At 41.1% G+C, this 12,508-nt stretch overlaps 1 protein-coding gene across 6 annotated transcripts in view; it reads left to right on the forward strand.

The window, feature by feature from the left end:
• Nucleotides 1–3,531: 3,531 nt before the first annotated feature.
• The window catches only part of AKAP11 (A-kinase anchoring protein 11), a 52,065-nt gene continuing 43,088 nt past the window's right edge, over nt 3,532–12,508 (forward strand). For 2 of the 6 annotated variants that reach the window (XM_063619087.1, XM_063619089.1), the window contains exons 1-2: nt 4,169–4,293; nt 8,521–8,613. The gene's annotated coding sequence lies outside the window, so the exon portion shown is untranslated. Of the gene's footprint in view, nt 3,845–4,158; nt 4,294–8,520; nt 8,614–12,508 lie in introns of those variants that run through there. The other 4 variants (XM_055244051.2, XM_063619088.1, XM_055244050.2 and 1 more) reach the window with 2 other exon arrangements.

Raw genomic sequence — 12,508 nt, forward strand, 5'->3', positions numbered from 1 at the left:
CTTCAACCAGCAGGCAAAAAAGACAAATCCTGGAAGCAAAGGAACGGTGCTAGGAGGAGAAACATGAACTCTGTAAATGGGATAAATAGAACGTCTTCTATTTTTTAGAGTATTAAAAAGAATCAGCAACATCCACACAAAATTTGTATAGGAATGTTCAAAGCAGTATTATTCATAATAGCCAAAAAATAGAAACAACTGAATTGTCTGTCAACTGATGAGTTGGCCAATAAACTGTGCTATATACGTAGAATGGAATTGTTATTTGGCAATAAAAAATAAATGAAGTACTGATACATGCTTCAACATGGATGATCCTTTAACACATGCTAAATGAACGAAGTGAGACACAAGAGACCATGTATTGTATGAATCCATTTATATGAACTGTCCAGAATAGGCAAGTCTTTTTTATTTTTTATTTTATTTATTTTTATTATACTTTAAGTCCTAAGGTACATGTGCACAAGGTGCAGGTTTGTTACATAGGTAGACACGTGCCATGCTGGTTTGCTGCACCCATCAACTTGTCATTTACATTAGGTATTTCTCCTAATGCTATCCCTCCCCCAGCCCCTCAGCCCCCGACAGGCCCCGGTGTGCGATGTTCCCCACCTTGTGTCCTGTGTCCATGTGTTCTCATTGTTCAACTCCCAGCTATGAGTGAGAACATGCGGTGTTTGGTTTTCTGTCCTTGTGATAGTTTGCTTAGAATGATGGTTTCCAGCTTCAGAATAGGCAAGTCTTTAGAGACATAAAGTTGATTAGCTGCTATTGAGTATGTGAGTTTCTTTTAGGGAGGAACAAAACTTCTAAAATTAGATTTTGATGAAGTTGCACAACTGTAAATCTACCAGAAGCACTGAATTGTATGGTAAATGGATTACATCTCAGTAAAACTGTTAAAAAACACAGTTTTAAAAAGAATCCAGGAACTGGGGACATAGCAGAGCTGGATCTCAATCCTAATTTTTTCTCACTTTGTATTAATTGTACTGCAAATAATTGTAGCTAGCACAAGAGACCACAATGACTGTCTTGCTAAGGTGAGCTGGGAGGATTTATTTCGGGCTCTGTTAATACATGTTCGATTGGGAGAGTTGGGCCCAGAGTTCATCTAAATTAGCAGTACCAAGCAGCTGTTTCAGTTAATCATTATGCGGGCTGTAAACACTCAAAAAGTACTCAATTAGCATTTTAAAAGAATGGTCCTACTTTGTTAAAATAGTACTTTTTCTCTTTTTGGCGTATTTCCTTTTAAAAAGTAGCCCTACGTATCTTGAAATCTTGCTTTCATTAAAATTAAGGTGTTAGCTTAACTTTAGCATATTGCCTCAGATCTTTTAAAAAATTTATTTGCTATCTAGTTCTTAAACTCTGATTAGGAACATATGAATCATTATTTAATACTACACAGGTTCAAAATAGCTTAAGAGAAACGGAATTCGAGGTTGAGCAGGTGGCAGTGTTTCCGTTTTCACACTCTGAGAAGGCCAAGGTTTCTTAGGGAAGCATTCTTGGTATCTGTATCAACCACTTTCAGAATTATTCAGCTGGTGTGTGTGTGTGTCTAATTTCATTTGGGTTGAGCCGCTGACTCTGTTAGGTTTTCATAAAAAATCATTTAATTTCCCCTTCCAGCTTCTGTCCTACTGGTATGTGCATGTTAAAGTGTAATTTAGGCTTAACTACTTTAGGTGTAGGCTAGTTAAATTGCTTTGTTTTATGTATGAGGAAGCTGAGACTCAGTGGTGATAAGGAACCTTGATTTGGTTGTATCACTAATGACAGAGCTTTGAGTTGGAACTCGTCTCCTGATTTGTTTCTTTTGGTGAAACATCCTCTTGATTTCCGAGCTTTCAACCTCTATCTTTTCAAATCTTACACTAAAGAATAAGTATCTGCGTATAATTTCATTTTCTGTTCTCAGAATTGACTTTAAGAATAGACAGACAAGGTGGGGCTGTCAGTGTAGTGTAATGGAGGGAAAAAAATTAAAGATGGGCCCTACCTTTTTAGCCATTTGTTTTCCCCCAGGTTACAAAAGAAAATCCTCCATTTTATTTTTCCTAGTAATTAGGAGAAATCCACATGTTTCAACAAAGGCAGAAACAGCATCAGGACTCTGACCTAATGGATTTTAGAAATGTTGAGATCACTGGAAATTAAATTTCATGACTGTCTCTCACCTGGCCTATAAATCTCCTAATCTCCCTTACTTCTGCTTTGGCCTCTTTAAGACCCATTCTTTTCAAGGACAAGACATTTTTTTTAAAAAAGTAAACTCTGGGTGTCTCTCCCCTATTAAAAACTTTGTAATACCTTATATTGCATTTAGAATAAACTTTCAATTCCTTTCTTGGCTAACAAAGCCTTACAGGATCTGGCCCATGCTAGTTTCTGACAGAGCAAGAGCATCACCATCTTGGACAAGCACTGCCATTTTAAGTTTCCCTTGATTAAAAACCGCCTAAATCCAGCCCCAGAAACATCAGCCTAATGACTAATGTCAGCATGACCATAAACCACAAATGACACTTCCGACTAGAAACATTCCAACCCTGAGATAAACCCCCTGTGATCAGAAATATGCTTCCCCTCCAACCAGAGACATTACACCCCTGGCAATAAAACTTTCCTCCACCCAGAAACATTCCAAGCCTACAATATGCTCTCCCTCCCTAAACCACTAAATACCTTTAGTCTGTAAGAGAGAACACTCCTGACTGAAATCAGCCAGAAGCCCCTCTCAGGTTTATTCTCCAGAATAAACCTGTCTCTGTTAGGCTGCTTTTTGTGTTTCTTTAAGTCTTACAGTTTCCATCTCCAGGCTCAAGAAAGTTTACTTTCTCATTTCTTCTTCCCTCAAATGCACTAGAATAGATCCTTACTTAGGGCCTTTGAATTAGTGTTATCCTTTTCCTGGAATGCTCTACGCTCTGATTTTTGCGTTTGACTGTTATTCAAATCGCTGCTAAAATAGCTCCTCCTTAAAAAGGGCATCCCCTTTACCAGCCACTCAATCACCATCACCATCACGTCACTTATTGTAACTTCTTTGCATACAGCTTAAAACCATTTTTTTTTTCTTTTCACCCTCGGATAAGTTCCCTCGAATCTACACTATTTGTCTTCATCATTGTTCAATCAACAGCCTGGAGTAGTGTTTGTTGAATGAAGAAATGAACAAATGAATGCACCCTTTCTTCCGCGACCCTGTCCTCTGAACAGGGCAAAACTTAACTCATAACAAGGACACACTCCAAATTGTCTTTCTTATTGCCAGGTGTTTCCACTCTTGAGGAACAGATGCCCTTTAGGAGACAGAGCAATTTGACTGGGCTGGCCCTTCCGATTTTAGGTGAAAATAATCAGCATAACAGCTTTTCATCTCTGGCTAGGCTTCCCAGTGACCAAAGCTTTACTTTCCGATTTCCATACCATGCAAAGACATCGGGGTGAGCACTAGGGCCCTGAGAACCCTGGAAACTACTTCTTGGCTGGGATAGGGCCGGTTGCCCGGTGCGCTGTGAGTGGTCCTCCCCGGAGATGCTGGGAGAAGGGGCGGAGCCATCAGAAAGGATGAGCCTTCTTTGGGCCTTCGGATCTGGTGGGGCTGCCACTTTGGGAAGGGCCCCGGGATTCGGAAGAAAGCAAAACTAGCCTTGTGGCGAAGAAGGAGCCCAACTGGCCCCAGGCTGTTGAGACTAAGGGGTCGACGGAAAAGAGACAGAGCCTGAAACCCAATCTGCGGAGCAAGCCAAGGCCTGGGGACTTGCCAGAGGAAAGGGTTAAGCCGTTTCCAAGGCAACGGACCAGGAAGCGCGCAAGACGTCAGCCGCAGGTTCGTAGGTCGCCCTCGAATTTAAAGCTCCCAAGGCTGAGCGGGTCCCGGCCAATGGAGAGACCCCCTTTAAGTCATGTGACCAGCGGGGCTGCCCCGCGGGCTGCTCCGGAGCACGTGGGGAGGCTTTTTTCCTGTTCCTTCTTTCCCTTTTTAAACGCCCACCCACTTTTGCGCGGGCTCGGCCGCGGAATTCTTCTCGCGAGAGGCGTGCTGCCCTCTCGCGAGAGAGAGTGGGAGGCGTGGAGAGTAGGCGGTGTTGCGGGCCGGAGCTGCGGCGGCGGCGGCGGCGGAAGCCGAGGGGTGGGCAGGGCGGGGGCGGGCCGCGGGGCTGGGAGGGGGGAGGGTTGGGGGTCAGCGCGGGAGGGGGCCAGCTTGCTTGCCCGGCTCGCTCACCGGTCGTTGCGGCCGGTGACATGTCCGTGAGCTGCGGAGGCTGCGGCCCCCAGGTGAGCCAGGCGCCGACGCGCTTGCCGCGGAGGCTGCGTTTAGATGGGGTGGCGGCGGGTGTGCGGCCGGCATGGATGGAGCGGCCCGGCTCCGGCGCCCCAGCTCCTCCGCCTGCCTGTGATCCCCCTTCTGGCTTCGGGGCCGCCCGAGAGCTGCGCCTTCGCATGGCGGAGGGAGGAGGGCGGGAGGAGCGTGGCCGAGGGAGGAAACTCACGGCACCCGGCCGGCCCAGAGTAGAGGGAGGTGCTGGGTCTCGAGACGCGTCTTCCTGGGGTCCTAAGTGTGGCGGTGGAGCTGCCGCCCCTTTTAATGACAGGCTGTTTCCATCCCCGGGGTGGTCTTCAGAGACGGCCCCCCGGGTGCGTGGTGCGCGTGCTTAGTGTGTGTTCGTGGTGTGCGCACAGGAACATTTGCAGCGGTTAGGAGGACGTTGCACTTTGTTCCCGAACAGCATCCTTCACTATCAGAACCCCGGAGCCCTGGAAGCGGGCGCTGCTCAGATCTTGTGACAGAAACGGAAGGCGTCAAGCGGCTCCTCGGAGTATTGATACTTGGATTTGCTGTCAGATACCCTCCTAGGCTGTTAATGGCTTAAGGCTGGCCATAAAGCATTCCGAATGGATTGAGTATACTGCTATTAATCCAGGCATCAAAGCTGCTTTATAAAAAATATGTAGATGTAACCGAAGTATTAAAAAAAAAGGTGACAATGACAGTAAAAGCTAACATTTTTTCTCTTCCCTATATTACCAGCTTTCGTTTTTTTTCTCTGCTTTCTGTGTCTTCTAAAACCATATAAAGTTGGATGTGGCTTAGCTTTAGATGTTAAGGAGTTTCATGGTGAGAAAGACTGCTGAGACACATAATAGCTTTAGTACAAACGAGTTAATTCCTGTTCTCTTTTCAGCTTTTTAATCACTTGCAAAATGCTCGTTTTGCTTAGCTGCTTCCCACTGTTTTAGAAATGTCATGTCGATTGTGATTTCGTTATGTCTGAAAATACTCAAAATATGGAGTACTAAGAAAAAATGGGGTATCAGTAATGCACAGATATATTTTTTTTAATGTCATGATTTTAGGATGGCAGCCCAGTGCCTGGCATGATTGGTGTCAGTTAAAATAGTGCAATTGAATGATTTTTTTTTTTTTTTAAACACATTTACTTTTTCCAGCGGTACCCTGATTATTCATTTTTTGTTGTCGTTGTTCCTCCTGACAAAACTGACCCAGGGGTGGACAGTGAATGTCACTATTAATTGTAGCTGTAACAGTAATTTATGAAAGGTCAAAGAATGTAGGGGAATCAGGGAAGAAGTGGGTTCCCAAGCTGAGCTAGAGACTAGTGTATGTACCCACATAACTGCAGTATTGACAAGATTGATAAGGGCCTAGCAGTGGACTCCTAGGCCAGTGATGTTTTGCAGTTGTTGAGAATATGGGAAGTTGCCTAAGACATGGAACCATAGTGAGAAATTCTCTAGCCTTCTCTAGCCCCCTGAACTCCAGGGATAAGTCTGGAAGATGAAGAAGTCCTCTTTTGCTTTTAGAGGCTGGAAAAAATATGGTACTTTTAATTTTTTTATTTTTTTATTTTTTAATTTTAGGAACTGTCTGGAAAAGGAACTCAAACCAATTTGGACACTATATTAAAGGCCGTTTTAAGAGAAACTGCCAGTTGTAAATAGGTAGAGGAATTCTGTCTATACGTGACAAAAATGTGAAAGACTTAGAAAATATCTTTGTGAATGGGCAGAGGAGACCAGTGTTGATTAGAAAAAATTCCTTCTTACTCCGTCTTAGCAAACTAATTTTCAGAAATAGAAAAATAAATTTTTTGGCTGGTCTTCATAACCTTTTGGCAAGGGTTTCAAACTTGTAGGATGTGTGGTGTTTGGTTTTTCGAAACTAATTGAAGTAACTTTGGATAGGGTAACTGATTTTGTTTTTTTTCCTGTCTTGTGGTCTGCATTTTATTAATCAACTACCTGGAAGGATTGAAGGGTGAGGACAGGTCGAGAAAAGCTTTAGGTTAAACCTGGGCATGAGTTAAGGGTCAATGAGCTGGTAATATGGGGAAGAGAAAGAAAAATGCTTCATCAGTTTAAAAACAGGCTGGAAAGATCCAGATGTCTTGATTCTGCCAGTCATCCTTACATATAAAAGGTTATTAAAAAAATACTTCTGGGCCAGGCTTGGTGCCTTACACTTGCAATCCCAGGACTTTAGGAGGCTGAGGCGGGTGGATCACTTGAGACCAGGAGTTCAAGACCAGCCTGGCCAACATGGAAAAACCCTGTCTTTACTAAATACAAAAATTAGCCACGTGTTATGGCACATGCTTGTAATCCCATCTAGTCGAGAGGCTGAGGCACAGGAATCGCTTGAGCCTGGAAGACGGAGATTGCAGTGAGCCGAGATCGCGCCACTGCACTCCACCCTGGGCGACTGAGCGAGACTCTGCCTCAAAAAACAAACAACAACAAAAAACTTCTGGAGTAAAGGCATTTGAAATTTGTAGATTGGAGACTGGACATGGTGAAAGGAGAAAAGTTATCATTTTTAGAATAATCTGAGAATGTTTCTTGGGAAATAAATGGGGTAGAGGCCTGGAACAGAGCGGATGTTACTTGACTGAAAATGAGGTATATTGTAAAGAGTGTGGGTTTGGGAGTCAGGTCTATTAATTAAATGAGCCTTATTTTCTTCATACCCACCTCAAAAAGTTAGTGCGAAGCACATAGTAGCTGCTTACTCAGTGTTTTTATTTTTACCTCCCGTAATGGTTTGAGGATTCTTTGATTGCAAGGAAGAAAAAGCCAATTTAATTAGCCTACTTAAAAAAAAAAAGCATTTGTCATACAGTGCTGCTGAAGTCCATTGCATGATTCCAATTCAGCGTTTTGGGAACCAGAAAGTCTTCAGGCAGTTACTCTTCGAGTTTTTGTCTGGAAGCACATGGTCTTATGTCTCTGCTACTCACCACAGGTCTGTTCCAGTTTCTTTCAGATTGGCCTTCTCTTTAAAGCTCTTGGTTTCCACTTCCCCAAAACTTTGATTTGCATGAGACTTTGGTTTGCCATGATGCCAGCACCAGACTCACTGACTATGCAACTTGGTTCTCAGCAAACATCTCCAAGTCTCAGTTAATGTTTCTAGAGAGAGAATCCAATTGGTCAGGTTTCTGCTTCTAGCACAGTTGTCTGGGGAGTGAGGAAAGATGGGAATGGGAAAAATGGATGAGGAAGAGACTTAGATTTGTCTCGCAAATCTAAGTTTGTAGGGCTGCACGTTTTAAACTGGCCATGCCAACATCTTTAACAAAAGGAGAGTGGACAGGAAGGAAGTGATGGATACCTCAGGTGTGCTTTAACATCCTGCAATTTGAGTTCTTCCTCTACCACTGCATTGAACTTGCTCTCAGCTTGGTAATGTTCTAACCAGATCTAACCAGTAGTCTCTTTACAGGACAGATTCTCCTGGGTGTGGGAGTTCAGGCAAATTACTTAAATGCTTGATGACTCAGTTTCCCTATGTGTAGAATGGGCATAATAGCACCTTCTGTGGTGAGAATTATGAATTCATGTATGTAAAGCAATTGAACAGTGTCTGGCATATGGCAGGCACAATGCAAGGGTACAGTATTAGTATTTGTCGAGAGCATACCGTGTGGCAAGTACTGTGATACAGGCTTCTGGTCATGTTGAGAGAGGAAAGAATTTCTGCCCTCAAGAGGTTTAGAAGTTTAGTGCTCACCACTCATGCTTAAAACCATTTCTTGACTTCAGTGACACTAAATTCTTCTAAATCTCTACCTCACCTGTCTTTCTGACTGCCATTTATTTGTGGTTCCTTTTATACCGGCCCTGGAACCCTTTATCATGGTTGTCTCCATAGATGCTCTCTTGAATTTCTGTTCTTTCCCAGTCTCTGAGACCAGCTTTCAGGTTCTCTACATGTGGATTATTCCTAGTGTAACATCTCCAGCTCTGACCCCAAGTAAATCTCTTAATTTTTAGTTCTTTTTTTGGGTATTATTATTTATATAATTTATATATTTTGAGACATGGTCTTGCGCTGTCACCCAGGCTGGGGTGCAGTGGCGCAATCTTGGCTCACTGCAACCTCCCCTTCCCAGGGCTCAAGCGATTCTCCCTTCTCAGCTTCCTGAGTAGCTGGAACCATAGGTGTGTGCTACCATGCCTAGCTAATTTTTATATTTTTTGTAGAGATGGGGTTTCACCGTGTTGGCCAGGCTGGTCTCAAACTCCTGGGCTCAAGCCGTCCACCTGCCTTGGCCCCCCAATGTGCTGGGATTACAGGTATGCGCCCACTGTATCCAGCCTCTTGGATATTCCTATGTTGATATAAAACACTGTCTTCCAGTTACCTTCTAATTTGCAAAGAAAAAAATTTTCTTTCAGCACGCCAGGCTTGAAACTTTAAAGTTATTTTTCACATTCTTTTTTTATGCTGTAATATGCCCTGTTAGTTAATAGGTTCTGTGTGGGCTTTTGGGTGCTTCCTATGACTGGCCCATCTGCAAAGTAGATCTGTTGACTTACTTTGGCTACTGGCCGCTTAGGATAGATCCTTATATTTGTAAGAGCTACTTAAATGCCTTTTCAGCAATATACTCAGAGTCATGGCGTCATAGATGTCACTGATAAAAAGAAATGTGTTCCTGGGTTAAAATTCTGAACATATTTTCTGTTAGAAATAATCTTGTGGATAGGGCTATGTACAAGATTAAGAATGTTACTCCATTTTCTAGGAAGCATATTCATGTTGAAAGCACAATCTCAAGATTTTAGTTTTTTTGTCGTTGCATTTTTTTGTAGGTATTCAATTACATAGCATTTTAATTATAGCATGTCATCCTTATAATATTGCCATACACGTATACATAGTTTTATTATAAATCAGTTGTTGAATATTTCTGAAAGTCAAATATATTACAGCTGCACATCAATAGTGAAACTAAGATAATCATTTGAGGGCATACATCCTTTACAGTGATTTCTTAAAACTATTCAAATGTAGGTCTAATGAGTTTTTTATTATGAAATGTTAACTGTTTTATCCTCCTGCATTCATCTGATTATTCTAATTAATTTCTAACAATGGACTGTTGCATGCTGTTTTTAAAAGTTGTGTTTATTGTTGCTGAATAGGTAGTTTTGAAGTCAATAGCCATTCACACTTAGTACTTTGTCAGCTAGACCCATGTTATTCCTTTCAATACTAATGGCTAGTTGGGCTCAAACATACCTTATAAGTAGATCTCAATCTGGAATGCAGTTGAAAAATCAATAATTTTTCTCTGTGACTGTTTGGGAAAACAAAGGTGACAGAACAAATATCCTTGGATTAATTTTGTAAAAAGTCGTTAGGTAAGTGGCCCTAACTATTTTCTATTTGGTGATGTTGCTTTTGACACCAAATGCCTGTCTGCATTCACGTCATTGATGAAATTTCTCTTCACCGTACAGCTCGTTCACTTCAGTAAATGTATGGTTGCTTATTATGAGTAAGGCCTTTGGGGAATGCAGAGATGAGTAAGGCATGGTGATGGAATGAAATTCACTGTTGTATCTCAATCACTGTTACTTAGATGCGTGGTGAATATATGTGTTGAACGTTGGTAGTACTTACAGTCCAATGCAGGGCACAGACATGTAGACATTTAACTGTTACATAAGGCACTGTAGTCTAAAGTGCTAAAATAGAGCAAGTGGTGATTTTGCCCCCCAAGGAAATGTTTGGTAGTATTTGGAGACAGTTTTGGTTACTGCAACTGAGTGAGTGCTACCAGCATCTAGTGGGTGGAGGCCAAGGAAGCTGCTAAGTGTCCTACCACGCATACACAGCCTCCTACAACAAAGACTTATCTGACCCAAACTGTTAGTAATGCTGAGGTTGAGAAACCCTGTAGCAGTAAGAACAACATATATATTGTGAATGCAGGAATGAGGTTGAGGATTAAAAAGGAAAAAGGCAGAAACTATAAAGCAAATATCTTAATAGATGTTAAGACATACTAAAATCATTTTGTATGATTGACTGTTGTTTTGAAAAACAAAATAGTATGTGATAGCTGTAGTAGTTTTAGATTTTGTAAGTCAAATAACAGGTCTGTACCCAAGAAAGGAACTTAGCTTCCTTATTTGCAAAAAGGGGGATAACATCACTTTTATTCTGCTGTTCACCTATTAGGTATTATTCTATTTTTCTAGTGTTTGTGTTAGGATTTACAAGATAACTTATTACAGGTTTTCTTCAAATAACATCACTTCATATTTAAGGTAGAAGTCTATGACAGTCTTTTTTTGTCTCCATCTCCCCTGCCACATTTTTATCCTATTTTGTCATACATTTTATCAATATGTCTGTCCTAAACCCTCTAATTCATTGTTACTATTTTTAAGGTTATATTTTAACTGTTTAAAAGGGATTGAAAAATGAAGAATAACTTCTATTACCCTCATATTTACCATTTCAGATGTTCTTTATTCCTTCGTGTAAGATTCAGGTTTCCATCTGGTATTGTTTTACTTTGCCTGAAGAATTTCTTTCCATAGTTACTCTAGTGGTGGTCAACTGGTGGTGAATTTTCACGGCCCTTATTCATTGAATAAATTTATTTTGCCTTAATTTTTGAAATATATTTTCATTGATTATATCTGGGTTGATGCTGTTTTTTCTTCTTAGTCCTTTGAAGATAGTGCTCCATTGTCTTGTTTTCTGGTTCATATAGATGTGAAGTCTGTTGTCCTTGGTTCCTCTGTATATAATGTGTACTTTTTTTCTGGTCAATTAATATTTTTTCTTTATCACTGGTTTTCAGCCGTTTGATTATGATTTGCCTTGGCTTTCTTTATGTTTATTCTTAGAGTTTGCTGAGCTTCCTTGGTACTGTCAGTTTATGGTTTTCATGAAATTTGGGAAGTTCTCTGCTATTTTGTCTTCAAATATTTTTTTCTTCTGCACCTGCCTCCCCAGTGCGTGCGCGCGCGTGCACACACGCGCACTCTCTCTCTCTCTCTTTCTCTTTCTCTCTCTCTGTCTCACTCGCTCAACTCACTATCTCTCTCTTCGTGGAACTCCAGTTATTCACCTTTTATGGTGCTTAAAAAGTCACTTACACTTTAGGTTTGTTTGTTTTTAAGTTTTGTCTCTCCATGTTTCATTTCGGATAGTTTCTATTACATTGTCTACAAGTTCACTGAGCTTTTCTTCTCCAGTTTAATCTGTTAATTGTATCCAGTATGGTTTTCGTTTCAGTAGAGTATATTTAATTTTCATCTCTAAAAGTTCAATTTTGGTGTCTTTTGTATCTTCTCCTTCTCTCCTTATCATGATGATGTTTTCCTCTCACTTCTTGAGTATATAGAACATATTTGTACTATAGTTTTACAACCGTTTTCTGTTCCTGCCATCATCACTGTCATTTCTAGGTCTTCATTTATTGCCTTTTTTTCTCCTGGTTATGGTTCATATTTTTCTCTTCCTTTGCATGCTTGGTAATTTTTATTGTATGCCAGCCATTGAGTTTATACTGTTGCTTGCTTGATTTATTACATTACTGAAGTGTGTTAGATTTAGTTGGGGTGCTCAGTTATTTAGAATCTGTTGGATTGTTTCAGGGCTTGCTTTTAGAATTTATTAGTGTGGGTCCAGAATAGTTTTTAAAGTAGTGCTGAATTATTGTCTCTACTAAGGCTGCTTCTACTAAGGCTGCTACTTCTTCTGAGGAGTCTATCATTGCCTGAATTATTACAAGGTTTTTCTATTCTGGTGGAATATATTATGGTTTATCTCTAGGGCTCTCACTTACTTTCAGCTCTCCCTCCAGCGTAATACCCTGTACATTCTAGCCATCTTGGTCTCCCCAAACTGATCTGTGTTTAAAACTCAGCGAAACCACCGGACTGCTTGGCTTTCCTGTCCCTGTATTGTGACCTGGAAGTAGCTGGCAGCCAGTGTTTCCCTTCTCTCAGGGATCACAATCCCGTGTTGCCTGTTGTCTGATGTTTAAAACCAATGTTTCATATATATTCTATCCCATTTTCTTGTAGTTACATTCAACAGAATATTAATTTTTAACACTTGGCCATTTGGCATTTGGTCAAAATGTGTATTTGGAGCATTTACTCTAAATATGATCTCAGATACTATAAAGTAGAAATTATTGGAAACACAAATATATTTTCACAA

Source organism: Symphalangus syndactylus, chromosome 15, assembly GCF_028878055.3.
Source record: "Symphalangus syndactylus isolate Jambi chromosome 15, NHGRI_mSymSyn1-v2.1_pri, whole genome shotgun sequence".
NCBI lineage: Eukaryota > Metazoa > Chordata > Mammalia > Primates > Hylobatidae > Symphalangus > Symphalangus syndactylus.